Below are 18920 nucleotides of genomic sequence, written 5' to 3'. Positions count from 1 at the left end.
AAGACAATTAAATGTATAAATACAGTATCTAATTTTTTTTTCAGAACACTCCATACACACACACACACACACACACACACACACACACACACACACACACACACACACACACACACACACACACACATATATACACACACGCACACACACATGCATACATATATTAGGAAATAGGGGGTACCAATATTTATCTTGCCTCCGGGCAATTGTGACGAACTTACGCCACTGAGTAGAACCCCTTATACTATCTAGTACTGGTGCCCCTTTCACATTATAGCACACGGTACAAGCCGAAATTCACATTATAGCACACAGTACGAGCCAAAATTCACATTATAACACATGGTACGAGCCGAAATTCATATTATAGTACACTGAATGAGCCGAAATTCACATTGTAGCACACGGTATGAGCCGAAATTCACATTGTAGCACACTGAATGAGTTGAAATTCACATTGTAGCACATTGAATGAGCCGAAATTCACATTGTAGCACACTGAATGAGCCGAAATTCACATTGTAGCACACTGAATGAGCAAAAATTCACATTGTAGCACACTGAATGAGCCAAAATTAACATTATAGCACACTGAATGAGCCAAAATTCACATTGTAGCACACTGAATGAGACGAAATAACACATTATAGCACACTGAATGAGCCGAAATTGTGACAGCAGAGAGAGAGAGAGTGACGACAGGGAGAGAGAGAGTGATGACAGGGAGAGAGAGAGTGACAGTAGGGACAGGGACAGTAACGACAGGGAGAGAGGGTGACAGCAGGGGAACATTACCTGACTCATTTATTGCGGCTGAGCGGCTGGTGGCTGGCAGATGGTGAGCGGTGAGCAGTGAGTGGCTGGCGGTGGTGAGCGGCGTATGGCTGTGAGCTAGTACAGCGCTCTACACAGCCGCCGGCAGCCGAGCAGGGACGGGAGCAACATCAGTGATCGCACGGAGCAAAAAAAATTGTGGGTCCCTGGGACCCCTCACTATAGAAAATTGGGGTCACACTTCACCATTTCTGGGTCCCATAACATATTATTGGCGTGTTTGTGTGTGTGGGGGGGAGGGGGTCATGCAGATGTTGGGGCAGTGCTGAGGATAGGGTGGGGGTAAGGGTAGATAGCGGCTGGGGCAGTACTGGAGGGCAAGGAGGGGGTTAGAGGCAGGTAACACTGAGTGGTAGGGAGATGGTAAGGGTGGCTAGTAGTTAGGGCACTATTGGGGGCAAGGAAGTTTATTGGGAGAGGCAGTACTGGGGGAGTAGGAAGGGTATTAGATAGCTGGGGCAAGGGGAGATAGGCAGTACTATGGAAAGTGCCTGGGGGGTAGGGGGTATATAACTGGGGCAGTACTTGGGAAAAGAGGGGGTTAAAGACAGCTAGTACTATGGGCAGTGCTGGGGAGTTGGGGTAGATGGCAGTTAGGGTAAGGAGAGGGTTAGGGGCACGCAGTGCTGGAGAGTAGGGAGGGGGTATGGGTAGATGGCAGATTGGGCAGTGCTGGGACACAGAGCACACAGATACCCGCCATCACCACCACGGGAACAATAAGCACACCTGCCACTTACACCCACCAGAGCGATGAGCGTCTCCTCTCCCTTCCCCCCAGCCACAGGGACACTGAGCACACAGCCAGCTGCAACTCCCCCCCGCCGAAGCCGAGCACTGAGCATCAGGACCCACGTTCCCCCGGCTGCCTACCAGACACGGGGACACTGAGCAGGATGCCATTTACCCCCGCAGGAGCCGAGCGCCCGGCCTCGCGTCCTCTCCAAACCCCCCTGCGTACCAGCCACGGGAACACTGGGAACCACTCCCCCATCGCTGCAGAAACATCCAGTCCCTCCATCCAGTCCAATCCAGCCGGGCTGCTGTGGAGCGCGTCCCAGGGACCCGCCCACCCGCTGCGAGGGGTGACGGATCTGCCGTTAGTGGAAGAAGTCCTTTCCTCCCTGGGTGAAGGTGCCGCCCCCGGTCATCGGGGCGGGTAACAGAAGGGAGGGGGAGTGAACGACGCAGCAGTGAAGGAGTGGTGAGCAGAGAGCGGTGGCCTTACATATATATATTTTTTAATGTTGTTTTACTCAGCACCGCCCTTCAAGTGCCGGCGCCCATAGGCAGCTGCCTAAAGCTGCCTAGTGGTAGCGCCGGCCCTGCTCCCCTCCTGTCTATAACACCCTGGTACCGCAGAGTACTTGTGGAGTTATGTGGAGGGCAGCGCTCCCAGTCAGCGTCTCTGTTGATCTGCAGGGAGAAAATGGTGCTGGTGAGTGCTGGATCCGCTCTGAGAGGAAGCCCCGCCCCCTGTAATAGCGTGCGGCTTCCCGCACTAATTGATTATACTGGACTGAGGTGTTTGTAATGTTAACAGCGGGATTAGCCTCTGTTAACAAGCGTGACCAGAGTAGGGTATTGTGCTGGCCTTGGACGCCCATCAAGCGCAAGGATTGTGCATGTTGCTGGACCTCCGGGAGCGCAGCCCCTCAGAGCTGCGCTCCCACCCTTGTGCCGCCATACCCGCCAGCGACCCGCTAACTGGGACGCCAGCACTGTACTCACCACTCTTCTTTCTTCTGGCTCTGTTAGGGGATGACGGCCATGCTGCGGGAGTGAGCGGTCGCTTCGTGGGCTTGCGATCAACACCCTCAGAAGCTCAGTGTCCTGTCAGCGGAGTAGAGAACCATTAACTCTTCAGGAAGTTGGTTCCTACTCCCTCCGTAAGTCACACGAAGCAGGGAGGCTGTTGCCAGCAGCCTTCCTGTACCTAACTAACTCTAAAAAATAATAAAACTAGAAAAACTCCTAATAGCTCCCCTAGCTGTGACCAGCTCCTCCGGGCACATTTTCTAAACTGAGTCTGGTAGGAGGGGCATAGAGGGAGGAGCCAGCCCACACAATCAAACTCTTAAAGTGCCAATCCTCTACGACGTAAGAGAAATTCTGATAACCGCTACGGTGCCTGTGTTTCACAAAGTGTATACACAAAGGTGCTGTTACGATCGAGTATAAAGGTATCAGAAAGGTAGTGGAAAAATGATGGCTGTTCTTGGGCAGTGACTAGTATCAGGGCCCTCTTAACAGCATTGTAGGCCCTGGGCAAAGCATAGTAACATAGTAACTAAGGTTGAAAAAAGACAACTGTTTATTGAGTTCAACCTATTTGTGGTCTCCTATGCAGTCTTATTATAGGACTAGTTATTTTTATGTTAGGACTAGTTATATTAACTATAATGCGTGCCTACGCACCATAACCCTGAATATCTTTATCCAATAGGAATTTATCTAACCCATTCTTAAAGGTGTTGACTGAGTTCGCCGTTACTACTCTCTCAGGCAGGGAAATCCAAACACGTATTGTCCTTACTGTGAAAAAACCTTTTCGCCTCAATGTGCAGAAACTCCTCTCCTCTAGCCTAAGCAAGTGACCATGTGTTCTCTGTGCTGATCTTATAGAAAACAGGTCCCTCCCGAGCTCTGTTTATTGACCCCTTATAGATTTGTAGATGTTGATCATGTCCCCTCTTAGTCTCCTCTTTTCCAATGTATTCCTTGTATTCCTTGTATTCCAGCGTCTGCATGCCCTTGATTAGTTTGGTCGCCCGCCTCTGAACCTTTTCTAGCTCCAGGATATCCTTTTTGTAATATGGTGCCCAAAATTGCACACAGTATTCAAGATGTGGCCTCACTAGTGATTTATATAATGGGAGTATAATACTCTCGTCCCTTGCATCAATTCCCTGTTTTATGCATGCTAATATCTTATTAGCCTTCTTTGCTGCACTCCTACTTTGGGTCAGAGGCGTCACAAGGTGGGTGCGGGGGGTGCGGCCCGCACCCAGGTATCACCTCCAAGGGGGTGACACCAAAAACAGCCACACTCCCACTCGCACCTGGCCTAATAATCAGTTATGCCCGCACCCCTGCTGACACCATCTGCTGCAGTCGCGCAGCGCTATCAGGACAATGCTGCCTGGTGCACGGCAGCTGCTCCCTCATCTTCCTTCCCAGAATGCCAGTGCAGGCGTGACATCATCGCGCACGGCATTCTGGGAGCGGTTGCAGGGGAGAGACGACGGAGGAGCACAGCGCAGCAGCACACACAGCCGCCAGCCTACAAGTACCCTGCGTGCAGCCTGGCTACATACAGCCTGCCTGCCTGAGCCCCCAGGACCTGAAGAGAAGTCCCATCACCCAGGAAGTCCCGGATCCTGGCCCCAGAAGCAACACCCCCCCCCCCCCCCCTTCCCCGTAAGTATGCTCCTGCTGTCTTCAGAAGGGCTGTAATAGCAACACATATATTAGGCATGTATATTATACTATATATATATATATATATATATATATATATATATATATAAAATCACACTGTGGGTATAATATCTGAAAAATATCTGAGGATATAGGTGCACATGTATTGTGTCACCACCTTTCCACCTCCTCTCTCCTCCCAGCGCTACCTCTCCTCTCAACCATTTTCTCTTCTTCCTGTACCCTCCCTATCTTCCATCTATTCTCTGCCTTTTATCTCCCTGTCAGCCTCCCCAGCATTTGCATACTGAAACCTCCCGGCAGGATCAGTTTGATTTACCGGCTCATGGGATCCCGGCGGTCCAAATACGACGGCGGGATCCCAATGTGTACGAAGCCGATAGGGGTGAGTAAGGGGTGTTCTCCCCTCTCCCCAACCCCTAACCCTCCCTCCCCTTAGCCTAACCTTAACCTCCCCCCTTGATGCCTAAACCTAACCCCCTGTCCCCGCTGCCTAAACCTGCCCCCCCATATCTGCAGCCTAAACCTATCCCACCGTCGACACAGCCTAACACCCCCCCTCCCGCAGCTTAAACCTACCCCTCCCACCCCCCACCCCCTTACCTGCCTTGCTACGCAGTCTCTCCTCATTCGGTATTCCGCAGTCGGTATTCTGGCGCCGGGATATTATACCCTTTCTGGATGCCGCCGCCATATTTCCTTTTCTGTGATGTCACAGGCGCTGCGATCACACCCCCGTTCACGCCGCACCGGCCCCCACAATGCTCAGTCTCCACCCTGGAAACGGAGTGTTGCTGCACCCGCGCCCCGCAACCACCTTTGGCTGATTTTCTGCAGTCCCCCCACAGAAAATGCGGGCGCATGCTCAGGATGGGCTCTGCACATGCGCCTGCATCTTTTTCTAATTTTTTTGCGGTTGGATCACACACTGCAATCCAACCTGAATGAGGCCCAATGATCAGAAGCAATTATTTTTAGTAAAACATTACTATGGATTCGGTGTGGTGTGGTGTGATACGGGAGGAAGTCCATGGGGGGTGACACCATGAGTTACCCCACCGGGTAACACCGACCCTAGTGACGCCTCTGCTTTGGGTACTGCTGCTTAATTTGTTATCTATGTGAACCCCTAAGTCTTTTTCCAGTACAGAATCCCCTAGTATTACACCATTTAGTATGTAGGTGTAATTTTTGGTCTTGCCCCCACAGTGCATTACCTTACACTTGTCTGTGTTGAATCTCATTCTCAATTTTGCTGCTCATGCTTCCAGTTTAGTTAAGTCGTTCTGAAGAGACTCAGCATCCCCCTCCGTATTTATAACCTTACAAAATGTGGTTTCATCTGCGAAAATTGACACCATGCTCTCTAGACCAGGGGTGGGGAACCTTTGGCCCTCCAGCTGTTGTTGAACTACACATACCAGCATGCCTTGCTACAGTTTTGTTATTTGGCCATGCTAAAACTGTTGTAGGGCATGCTGGGATGTGTAGTTCAACGACAGCTGGAGGGCTGAAGGTTCCCCATCTCTGCTCTAGACCTACTGTTAGGTTGTTGATGAAAATGTTGAACAAAAGTGGTCCAAGTACAGACCCTTGTGGCACACCACTTAGTACTTTAGTCCAATTTGAAAATGATCCATTGACCACAACGCGCTGCTCCCTATTATCTAACCAATTACTGACCCAAGTGCATATTGTGCTCCCTAGTGTGGTACAGTGTCGAAAGCTTTGGCAAAGTCTAAAAAGATTACATCCACCTCCTTACCCTGATCAAGGTTTGCACTTACTGTTTCATAAAAGCCAAGTAAGTTGGTTTGACATGATCTGTCCTTCACAAATCCATGTTGGTTCCTTTTAATTACCTTATTTGCTTCAAGGAAATTTTGTATACTGTCCCTTAGAATACCTTCCAATACTTTCCCCACTATAGATGTAAGACTAATTGGTCTATAGTTACCTGGTTCAGCTTTGCTCCCCTTTTTAAATATCGGCACTACCTCCGCTATATGCCAGTCTTTGAGAACCATACCCGATTTAACCGAATCCATGAAGATCAAAAATAGAGATCTTGCTAGTTCAGCGTGCAACTCCATAAGAACTCAAGCAATGTAGTGGGTCCCTAAACCACCCATTCACAATAATAAATAAATAAAAAATCATAACTTACCCCTCCTGCTGTACCACACCATCTCTTCACATGCTTCCACATACAGTGAATGGCTGTCAGCACTCCGATTGGTGGATAGCTCCAGCTATCCACCAATCAGCATGCTGACAGCCATTTACTGTCTGCTGTAGGCTGGAAGACAGGTAGAGAATGCTGCCTGGCCACCCTGATTGTGTGCAATTCACAGAGTGTCTGAGCACCATACTCTACCTGCCTCGCAGAGGCACCAGCCCGCCCCTGCACATAGGCCCCTAGAATCATGGACCCTGAGCAGTTGCCCAGTGTGCCTATACGTTTAGATGGCTCTGGCTAATAGTGCATGCAAAAACTGGTCCATATTATGAGAGTGTGTCAGGCATATCAGTGACAGCGGCTGCATCCATGAACGCACAACTGCAAACATAAGAGGCTGTAGTCAGACAGAGACATTGCCACCTGCGATGGGGCTGGTGCAAGTTTCGATGGTGGATTATAAGGATGCATTAATCGGTATTATTGCATGTACAGATGCTGAAAGCTGGCATCTAAGTCCATGCAGCCACACGGATGTACGCAAGGGAAGGCATTTGTAGTGGCATTTACATAAACTCGCAGACAGGAAACCACCAATAGACGCTCCTGCATATGCTATCGCATGTGACTCGGAATCAGCCCCTATGTGACCAAGGCCATGTTACTAAAGGGCAAAAAGGGCATTTGGTATATGAAATAAGTAGGCCCTAATAGCATCTATCTCAATTTTCCTGGCATTATAAAAAAGCAAGCTTACCTGTATAAGTTAAACATTTTAACTTTAATAAAACAAAATACTAGCACCAACCATCACATTGCTCCAACATTGAACCAAGTTCTAAATCTGAACCTTTTCACAATTTTAACCATAGACTTGGGTCAAACCCCAATGTTGCCCAACCATAACCCAAGCCACCATTAGAAATTAAAATAATGATGTCAATTTTTTGGTAATACTGAACTGAATAATAAACATGATAACTGGGGTGGTTATACTTATCTAAATATGTCCGTCAGGCCTGCTTTTATGCCAGTTATGCAACATGGGTGAGAAAATTAGACAGATCTGACTGTTCCTACTGAATTACCGTATAACATGGGAGTGCACACAAGCTGCTCACAAACGAACATAGCACTCACCTGCTGACTGGGGTTATAGACATGCCTGGAAGAAACATGCCAAAATCCAGCCTCAGCACCAGTATTGCTGTGTGGGTGACCAGCTTTACTTAAAGTTGCATTTATCTCTCGGACATATCTCACAATGTACAGTGGCAGCATAATAATATATCTTTCAGTAGAATGTCCTGTTCTGGTTCTGTAAAACCATTCATGAGCATAAGCCGCCCCTAGAACACTAGTTATGTCACTACAGTAGGTCTGATGTTATTCTGCTGTAAAGCACTTTTGATCATTCTTGGAAATGAAAGTATTTCATTTGAAGTAGTCGTCTTATCTTCCCCAGTGTTTTCAATTTGGGAGATATCAGATCTTTGTCCAGAAGAAATGTCTATGAGTTTTGTGAAAACAGGAAATTCTGGAAATGCCTCTCTTCTCTCCGTGCTTACATTTGGGTCATGTAACAGCAAGTGGTAGCTCCTCATCGGTAATCTTCCATGAGGGACAAGCAAAACCATTGTAAGCGCTACTAGACATTGCCTCTTGCAGTCTGTACACTCTCTGTATATGCCTGCACCGTTATCCTTAATGTACATACTTTTGTTTCCTTACCTCACACTAGTAAAATGTGTTTGCAATAAAATAAATTAGAGAAAATAAATCAAAGGAGAGGCTTTATAGTTTCAGAATGGATCTGAGCAGGTAAGAATTGCAGATCAATTAATATTTTATTGTATTACTGTTCTACTTCACCAACAGGGCTTTGGTTAGTACCATAAATACGCTCCCAATATTCAGCTTGATCGAAAATCAAATAAATTAGGGGTCTATTCATGAAGCAGTGAAAACTGTGGAGAAGTGAGCCAGTGGAGAAGAACCAATCAGCATTGAAGTAACATTTACAATTTGCATACTATAAAATCATACAGAGCAGCTGATTGGTTGCCATGGGCAACTTCTCCACTGTCTCTCTTCTCCACTCTTTTCACTGCTTTATGAATAGACCCCTTATTTCTTTAAAAAAAAAAAAAAAACTTACATAATCAAATCATGAGCCGGATGCAATGCCCAAGTTTTGCAGCTGTGCGGGATGTCGGCTGAACTCGGATGTTTTTTTACCATGCCTTGTAAGTGCTTGCCCCTTTTAAAAAAATGTCGGAGTTCGTCCGGCGTCCCGCAGCATTACATCCCGCCCATGATGGTGATATCTAGGGAGATATTCTGTAGCTTAGTTTTTCACCACTTTCTAAATTGATTCAGATTGCAGCCTCCCTAGATGTCTGTGGGGACTTTGTTAAACTGAGTTTACGAAGGTAATATTGGAGAGATATCTGATGTCTCCATTAACCCTTTGTTTACATAGGCATTTTCTCTATTCACTACTTCTTAAATAGACCCCCATCTATATAGCCCTTTTATTGTTAATTGTTTTTAACAATCACTGTATACTCTTGACCAGGTATCTTGCTTTGTACCAATTGGTACATGAAAAATATACTTGTAATTACATTAATTCAGGGGTTAAAGTGGGGGGACGGAGGGACGGGGTGGAACTGAGTTCCACCGCCTGCAATGGTAGGTGGAACTAGTTCCACCTCCTCCACGGTCCTGCACAGTAACCCCAACAGGAAAGTCCGCCCCACCACCCTTTTCAATAGATGATGTGGGAGGCGCTAGTGTCACTGACGAGCTACAGCTACCTCCCCCTTCCTCAGGTCCTGGCAGCTCCATGGTCCTCTGCCTGCAGCCCGCCCCTCCCGGTACTCACATAAGCTGTGTCTGTAGGATGGCGCGCTGCAGTGAAGAAGAGTCACGAAGGGGAGCAGACTCTGTGCAGGCCGAACACAAGATGAGAAGGGGCTGGAGGGACACAGAGAGGTAGGGAATCTGTTGGAGGGACACAGGGCATTGAGCTGCTGGAGGGACATGGGCAGTGAGCTGCTGGAGTGACAGAGGCAGATATTTGTATAAGGGGCACTGCTGTGGGCATAGTGTGTAAGGGACACTACTACTGTGGTCATTGTGTATAAGGGACACTAATGAGTGACGTAACCTGAATAAGGGGCACTAATGTTTGCTGTAATGTGAATAAGGGGCACTACTCTGTGTTGTAACATGAATAAGGGGCACTACTATGTGGTGTAATATGAATCAGGGGCACTAAATGCGGTGTAATGTAAATAAGATTGTTCTACTGTGAGGCGTAATTTAAATTGGGGTACTATTGTGTGACCACACCCATACTGGAGAGACCACAGCCCTTTTTTTGCAACCAGGGGGGTGCTTCATCTCTAGCACTGGTCCTGGCTTTGCCTAATGGGAGGAGGTGCGGGGGTAGGTGGTGGGGGAAATGAGTTCCACCACCCATCCAGGACCACTTTAAGCACTGCATTAATTACTATTTAACCTGTAAGGCAAGTTGCTTTATGATGCAAGGTTTTTCAAATGTATGTTTGCAAATTTATTTTAATATTGTATTAACTTATAGTTAAAATTAAGTGAGCTGTTCATTTAAGTGAACTGTTAGAGGTTTTGCAACATTAACACCGTCTCAGATTGTTTGAACCATTAAACCTTGTACTGTAATTGGAACTAGCTATGCAATGTTTCTTTGCCGAAAATCTTTTATAACAAACATGATTTAGCATCTTAAATCGTCTCCAAAATTCCAAGTTATTTCCCCCCCGCTAATCCTCTTACTTTTAGAACATTTTGTTAGCATTGTGAATTTGGCTGTCCAAACTATTATTTTCTCTTTTAAGGACTGTAATACCCCAAAGACCAGCTTTTTGTCATAGCAACTGGCTTAATCTAGAGTACCCTGTAGATATTTATCTCCTGGTTATTGTTTTAAAAATAATGACTGCACAATTCATGAGCCAGGTAAAGTCTTTTCATACAACTCAACATTCTGAAAAGGAATTTCGAAATAGATTCCATATGGATAATGTTAAAAGTACCATTAGATACTGGCAAGTGCTGTTTATTCTTGATCTTCACTAGGGAGATTTGCAGCATGGACACACATTCAAGATAATGTAGGATATAAAAATATTTTTTTTAATATAATCTATGTAATAATCAAGTGGCCATTAACATGAAGTAATGGGTTCTATCTTATAAAGGGTACCTGAGGCTGCAAGCCAGCGTTGATAAGCACAACAGAACATAGAAGTCTGAGCTTGCACACTCATGATATTGACACCATCAGGAATTTCCTGAGGACAGGGAAGCCCAGGGATCTGCAGTTATTATCTGCCTCAGTCCCCCGCTGCCTACCCGTGCGGACAGTGCCGTAACTAGATATTTTGGTGCCCTGTGACATTTAAAATAGGGATAATGCACACCAAAGGTGTGCGCCAAAAATATAGGGGAGTGGCTTTATGGGCACCGGGAGTTGGCACATAATAGTTCCAATTCACAAAACATGTCCGTTATTCACATTATACCAAACATTAGTACCCCTTATACACGTTAAGCCAAAGTAGAGCCCTTTATACACATTACACCATGGTAGAGCCCCTTACACACATTACACCACAGTCGATCCCCCGATACACATTAGGCCAGGCAGCACCCCTGACACACATGCCAGATAGAGCCCCTGATACACCTTATGCCAGGTAGAGCCCATATTATGCCAGGTAGAGCCCCTGATACACATTATGCTAGGTAGAGCTCAGGATACACATTATGCCAGGTAAAAACCACATTATTTGGGAAAAAGGAAAAGGTACTGTATACTGGGCGCACATAATTATGCACAGTATTTTTTCCTTTTTCTCAAATAATGTCTTTAACATTACTGAAGCTGACAACACCCACTATTGGAATCTGACAAATAATTGACAGAAAGACATTTTAAAATATTTCCTTAAACACATGGGTATTTTCTGTAGTAACAAATGCAAGATTACACAAGTATGCAGATATACAACTCTCTACAGGAACAACACTTTGCCAGGTAGAGCCCCTGATACACATTATGCCAAGTAGGGCCCACAGTATGCCAGATAGAGCCCCTGATACAGATTATGCAAGGTAGAGCTTACATTATGCCAGGTAAAGTCTCTGATACAAATTATACCAGGTGGAGCCCACATTATGCCAGGTAAAGCCCATATTATGCCAGGTAGAATTCCTAATACATATTATGCCAGGTAGAGCCCACATTATGCTAAGTAGAGCCCTGATACACATTATGGGGGTTATTCAGAGTTGTTGGCAAACCAAAAAAGCACACTAATGGGCAAAACCATGTTGCACTGCATGTGGGGCAGTTGTATCATGTGTAGAAAGATTTAGATTTGGGTGGGTCATATTGTTTCTATGCATGGTAAATACTGGCTGCTTTATTTTTACAGTGCAATTTAGATTTCAGTTTGAACACACCCCACCCAAAGCCAATCTCTGTGCACATGTTACATCTGCCCCACCTGCAGTGCATCATGGTTTTGCCCATTAGTGTGCTTTTTTGGTTTGCTAACAACCCTGGCCAGAGACAGGTACAGCCCCTGATACACATCATGCTAGGTAAAGCCCACATTATGCCAAGTAGAGCCCCTGATATACATTATGCCAGGTAGAGCCCACATTATGCTGAGTAGAGCAACTGGTACATATTATGGCAGGTAGAGCCCACATTTTGCTGGGTAGAGCTCCATATACACATTATGCCAGGTAGAGCCCCGATACACATTATGCCAGGTAGAGTCCCTGAAAGACATTATGCCAGGTAGAGCCCACATGATACCTGGTAGATCCCCTGATACACATTATGTCAGGTAGAGCCCACATGCCAGGTAGAGCCCCTGATACACATAATGCCAGGTAGATAAAAGACAAAATGGCCCCTGCACATGCTCATTATATATCTCAGCTGTCATCTTGGGATACCGCATGAAGCCTCCCTGGAAAATAGGAAGACTGGAGTTTGCTCAGAAGCACACTCCCCTTTTAACATTTCCCCCTTTAACCCGGTGCTTGAAGGTCATCACCAATCATTTATTGTAAGTTTGGCTGTGGTTTCCCCAGCTAACCCTAGTCAAGATAGGCAAAGAGACTAACCTTGCTATGAAATTAAATGTAGTACCCCTCCGCCACCAGGTATGCTGTTGTACCCAGCAGGAAAGGGACTTCAAAAGATATCCTTTTACAAGGCAAGCTCTTTAAATAAGAATCGAGGCATATGAAAGGCACATTTAGGGGGGTACTTCCAGTTCAACATTGGCTGCAAAGCCTTATTGCTCCTACAGGACTTGATTTTTACCCACCCTTGGGAGCGATAAAAGCCGGTCCTTGACCTACACGTTTAGTGGGATGCCTTTTGATTCCTTTATTGATGCACTTCATATAAAAAAGTGCAATTTTAACCATATTTCATACACACAGTAATAACCCATCTCATCTTTCATAACAACATCTTTGTGTTTTTGACTATTGGTCTGCTAAACGGTTTGGTAACTGCCACTTGGGGTGGTTTATAATTATGCGAGCAACGCAACCAAACCACAAATGAGGTCTAATAAACCTTGTTTGCTAATATCCATCAAATCTTGTAACCCCCATCACCTCTTTGTCACCTTTAACTCACTTCTCTGTCCACCTGCAACTTTTCCCCCCTTCCTCCCTCACAACCCATGAATCAAGTCCCTAAACTTGATTCCCTTTCACCTACTCTCTGCAATCAACCAGAATTTTAATTCTAATGCGCTGAGGATGAAGTCACTGTACATCAAATAATCTCACCCTACAATCTACCACCAAAACCTATTCCTCCTTTGCAATGATGCACCCTTTTTACCCAAGCTGCAACCAAACCTCTTATTCAATCTCTGATTGAATACTACTTTATGACATTATACCCACTCCCCTAGCTCTGCTTCAATCCATCATAAATGCCATAGCAAAACTTATCTTCCTCTCTTGCTACTCCACATCTGCTGGCCAATTGTTTTATTATGAAATGGAGACAGTCTCGGTCTCTACATAGTTTTCTTGATGCACAGTATTGGGTGGATGAGAGCAGACTCATTTGATTGGCCCCCGTTGCTACAGGAGATATGTGCACCTTCAATTACATCCTCTTAATGTGTGCAATCAGTGCCATAACCCAGTGCATGTAGGGCAGCAGCACCGTCATGCCCCATGGCCCCAGCATCTTGTTAGCAAGGTGCCTGGAATGGCACCGTACAGCCAGCAATGCTGATTCAGTGCTGCCTGGAGCACTGGACGCTCCAGGCACACATGCTGCAGTGTTGCAAGCTGCTCGGAGTGTCCAGGCAGTTCTACACTTTTTCTTGCCAGCGGCCCTGCCCCGTCACGTGACATTACATGTTTCGAGTGGGGCTGGCACAGGGCATCAGTGAGCCCTGCTCTGGCGCTGCATCCTCTTGAAATGAATACACATTGTTCCGCATACCATAACTGAGGCTTGAACTCTCAACCTCATATACTGCCGTCACTCACCTAACACATGGAGCTATTTGCTCCTTCATTGGAGGCCTAGTAAATGTAAATATAGTGTATAAAGCTGGTTGTAATTGTCAGTTTAAACCACTACAGTAGTAGATATATGTAGTGTGCAGCCATATATCCATTCCCCTGCAGCCATACAACATATCCATTCCCCTGCAGCCATTCAACTAGCTTCATATAATTTGAATAAGCAGGCATCCTATGCAAGTAAGAGGTGGAAACCACAGGTGCTCCTGAACCAATTTTTAGGACTACAGAATGTTTTATGATCAATGGTAAAAACTTCAGTACTACCAACTAACTTTTGACAGATGTTGTTTATCAGTGCCCATGTTTATGAGCCCAACATTTGTTCTCCATTTGGCAGAAAGAATATTTTATCGGGCATGACTACTGTAGTTTCCTGGTGTATCTTTCAGTTTCTGAGAAACAGTAGTATACTTCGAAAATCCTTTAAAGGTTCAGAAATTGAAAAAAGTTTCAACTGAACTTATTTTTAATTTTACCTAGTCAGTAGATTATTATTTTAAGGATTAAGATTTTAATCACCTCCCTCAATATTCCTTCAGCAGCTATATAACAAACATGCAGAATTCAGAATACATTTTCAGTTTGAACTAAGTAGAACTTACCATAGTACCTTTATCTTGTTAGCTTAGGAGATGCTAAAATAATTATCCAAGGAAGCAAGTGGAAAGGTCAAGACGTCTGTTCATCAGAAATAGATGTGAACTAATGGAAGGGAGAGGTGATGAAGCTATGATATGAGCACTGTGTACAGCTGTCATTGAGGTAATAATTCAACTTATGAATATTTAATTAGTAGCAAAGAATTATATACAAAGACAAGCTATGCCTATATACATCTACACTTATGACATGTGTGATAAAGATCAGGAGGTTTCTTACTTTCTATTGGGGTTTTGTGTACGTTAGTATGATGCATATGTAAATACAGCCAAAGTGAGCAACCCATTATGATGAAATTATGGCAGGAGTTTGACAATGGTCAGTGAGAATGTTGGGGTTTGTAGTTCAATAACAGTTGTAAGTCTAGGACATAAGTTTCAACAATGACATCACAAAGTAACTTATTTTCCCAGTAGAGGGCTGGCATACAGGAATTGTAAGTCTAATTATGTAGTCCAAAGTATAATAACATGTAATATGCCAATGTTAAAGCCCAGTAAGAGGTAAGAATATAATATTCCAGTAATCGGGTAATGAAAAGAGCCGTTGGAGCGCAAAGAGGAGTGTGACGAGTGATCTCATTAGATCTCTAAAATGTGCAGAGAGATACAGATTTTCTGTGCAGGGTAAATACTGGCTGAGTAATTTCTACATTCAGTTTGAGCACACCCCACTCAAATCTAAATCCCTCTGACATTACATCTGCCCCACCTGCAGTGCAGCATGGTTTTGCCCAATTGCTAAATTTCTTAGTTTGCTAACAAAATTGAATAAAGCTCTGAGCATTCCTCCCAACATATTAACATTCAGAAGAAGGACACCTGCGTGCACACCTGGAAAAGGGGTGCGGCCTATTTGAAAGGGGCATGGCCTCACGCCAGTGCCGCGATCACGAATCCCGCCCCCATTTGCCATCACTGAAGGGGGCATGACCAGCGCTCTGTGAGCTGCTGGCATGCCCCCTGTTCCTCCGTTTCCATTCAATAGATGCTGAGCGCATGCGCACAGCGTCTATTAACCGAGCGAGTAACAGGAGCCTCCCAACTGCACCTCCCCACTGCGGGAAACTGTGGCCCACGGGTGGGACAGTCCCAAAAAACGGGACTGTCCCGCGAAAATCGGGACAACTGGGAGGTATGCCATAGTTCACTATAGTATTATAATGAGATCTGAATGTAAAGAGATCCTTTACTGAAATATCCACAACACACAATTTCAGTATGTACACCCCTGTCTGTAGTATATTATTGTACTATAATGTACACTTATATTAATGTTATATAGTGATATATTGTTACACATATATGCCATATTATTATATAGTATCAGTAATATATTATTATATTTTATTACACAGCATATTATATTGTATAGGCATCATAAAGCCCATTACATAATTTTGTTGTGATTGAATTCTAGATGCTTTGCTGTATTTGACTTGACACGGTAGGATTTTATTTAATACATAAATAATTATAGGTGTAGTGTACGCCTCAGCGTTGCTGCATTACACACTATGAAATCCCTTCAGACAGAAATGTACTATTGGGATTTTTGGAGACAGGACAAATGATGTTATATCCCAGTGTCTGCTTTCATTGGCTGCTGCTTTCTGGATGGCTCAAGAACATGATACCACCCCTCATGTGACACTAATCTTATGTATACAAAATACCAGCATTCACTGTATGCCAAGGTAACATAAGGTTAGTACACATAAAAGATGTATTTGTCAGTGACAGACACTTTGGGAACATAGCAGAAAGGGGAGAATCAGTGTATATCTATACATATAATAAACCTGGAAGTGTTGTATCTGTACATAGCATTACTTTTATTTTTGAGAAATATACTTCTAGGGACTGTTTATGAACTATAGAGATTTTAAAAAAATCAGAAATTTGTCTGTTGGTTCCAGCATCACGCAAAAAGTACTAGATGAATGTGGATCATATTTTCACTATTGCATAGCTTAGTGACCGAGAATGAAACTGAGGTATGTATGTTTTCAATGTGACATCAAAGAGGGGAGCAATATAGGCAAAACCAGATGCACCTCCTCAAATCCTGCGTCCGTGGCACATTTCTCCATAGTTGCCGACTTTTGGGCTGCTCTCTCCGGGAGAGAGCAGCCAGTCGGCTCAGCAGGGGGGCGGGCAGTGAGCTGATGTGAGGAGGGGGGCGGGGCGGAGGCAGCACGGGGGCGGGGTGGAGGCGGGCCAGATGAGGGATGGAGGCGTGGCTGCTGGATCGCGTCATGCAAGCCACGCCCCCAGTGTGTAATGCCGCAATTACCGGCATTATACAGTGGGGGGCGTGGCTTGCATGACGCGATTCAACAAGAATTGCATCATCGCCTGCCCGGACCACCCACTTCACTTGCTAAGTGGGCAGCCGGGCAGGGGGGGACCCCTGTAATTGGGAGACTTGCCTGCTCTTCCGGGGGGCCGGGAGGGTCACACGATTTTCGGGAGCCTCCCGGCCATTCCGGGAGGGTAGGCAAGTATGCATTTCTCCCTAGCCCCGTTGTTTCAGGCCCTGCCCAAGCATCTTTTTGTGTTAATCCCTGAGGGAAAAACGGCAAATATTGTTTACAAACAAATTTTGGGATTAATGTGTATAATATAAAATATACAACATAATATTAGATGGCACTACTGTCTTTGAGCCAATAACAGACATCCACACGAGCGAAGCTAGTATATATATATATATATATATATGTATATCATACTTGCCTACTCTCCCGGATTCTGCGGGAGACACCCGGTTTCTCAGGTAGTCCCCCGCAGCCCCAGTAGAGTGGGCACCCCTCCCGCATTCTGCCCACTTCCTACGTAAGTGGGTGGGCAGAATGGGGAGCTAAATAGTGACAAATTGCTGACCCGACCGAGGGGACGGGGCTTGATGACGCGATTATATGCTAACTGCGTCATCGAAGCTCTGCCCATATGCAAGTACCGCCCAATCGCGGTATTTGCTTGTGTAGTGGATGGGGCCTAACGACGTCATTGGCTCAGCCCCGCCTCCATCACCGCCCACCTGCTTCTCCTCTCCGAGTATCTCCCGGAGAGGAGAAAGTAAATGTAGGTAAGTATGATATATATATATATATATATATATATATATACATACACACAGTATGCATGAGATCTGTCTGTGTTTATCGCGTGCTACAAAACTACTATGTGACTCATTGTTTGTAAAGAGAAATAATACTGAGTAATTCAAGGCTGTTTCTAGTTACATAAGCATAACTAGAACAATATGAACACAAAGAATATACGCTTTCTAATTTTATATTATAATAATTTTATAATCCGTGCTGTGTTAGTCACAGGAAGCACAGTATACTTTCATTCATGCAGAGCCTTTTGTAAAGGTTATAAAAAGTGATGAGAATCATTTTTCATACTGCTCTGCAAATTATTTGCCTTATTCTGCAATTGGCCATGAGACTTTACAGTTCACCAGCAGAATTTTTTCTTTATTGTTCTCAGTTGGACGCTAATCACACTGCACGGCGAAATGAATTATCTGTCATCCCAGCTCTATTCATAGACTATACCTTCAACAATATGCCGCTATATAGTACAGTGACATCCCTACTTTCCAAATCAACTTGCATGCAGCATATTTGACAGTATTACCTGCTATACCTAGCATTATTTATGATTTATACAAAAGAGAAGCAGGTAACAGTCCTAGTATTCTTTATTTCATTGCATAAAGTGTATGACAAAACACATATGGGTCAATCCTATATGGTGTCGGTACTTCGCACAAATGCGCACACCCAAAAAATGCGAGATCCAATTAGAAATGCCAAATCCTGGTAGTCACAATGAGGCTGTGTGACTTGTCTACAAAATGCAACCTGGGAGAAGTGCATGAAAAACTGGGGAAGCAGTGGCATAGCAATAGCCCCTGCAGACCACGCAGTGGCTTGGGAGTGCCGCCGCCTGTGTTATGCAGATTCCATGCGGTCTGGCCATCCGCATTGAAATCTGCTGAAAATGTCTCTCCAAAAATGGCCTAGGAGGAGACAGATGCTAGAGGTCATTGTGGACCTCCAGCATCCGCCAGGGAAGCACAGCGCATATATTGTTACCTGGAAATGCCAGGATTTCGGGAATGCTGGCACCGCCGGAGAGTATAAAACCCCTGGCAACGAGCATGA

The 18920-nt window shown here is 45.1% G+C and overlaps 1 protein-coding gene across 1 annotated transcript in view; it reads right to left on the bottom strand.

Annotated features, from left to right (window-relative positions):
- MAPK6 (mitogen-activated protein kinase 6) overlaps positions 1 to 14771 on the bottom strand; it is a 158050-nt gene extending 143279 nt beyond the window's left edge. Inside the window, exon 1 of the mRNA XM_063926094.1 lies at positions 14683 to 14771. The gene's annotated coding sequence lies outside the window, so the exon portion shown is untranslated. The remainder of the gene's footprint in view (positions 1 to 14682) is intronic.
- Positions 14772 to 18920: the final 4149 nt, after the last annotated feature.

Source organism: Pseudophryne corroboree, chromosome 6 (genome assembly GCF_028390025.1).
Source record: "Pseudophryne corroboree isolate aPseCor3 chromosome 6, aPseCor3.hap2, whole genome shotgun sequence".
In the NCBI taxonomy this organism is placed as follows: Eukaryota; Metazoa; Chordata; class Amphibia; order Anura; family Myobatrachidae; genus Pseudophryne; species Pseudophryne corroboree.
The sequence above is the reverse complement of the archived record's forward strand: the minus strand, read 5'-3'. Positions and strand labels throughout refer to the sequence as shown.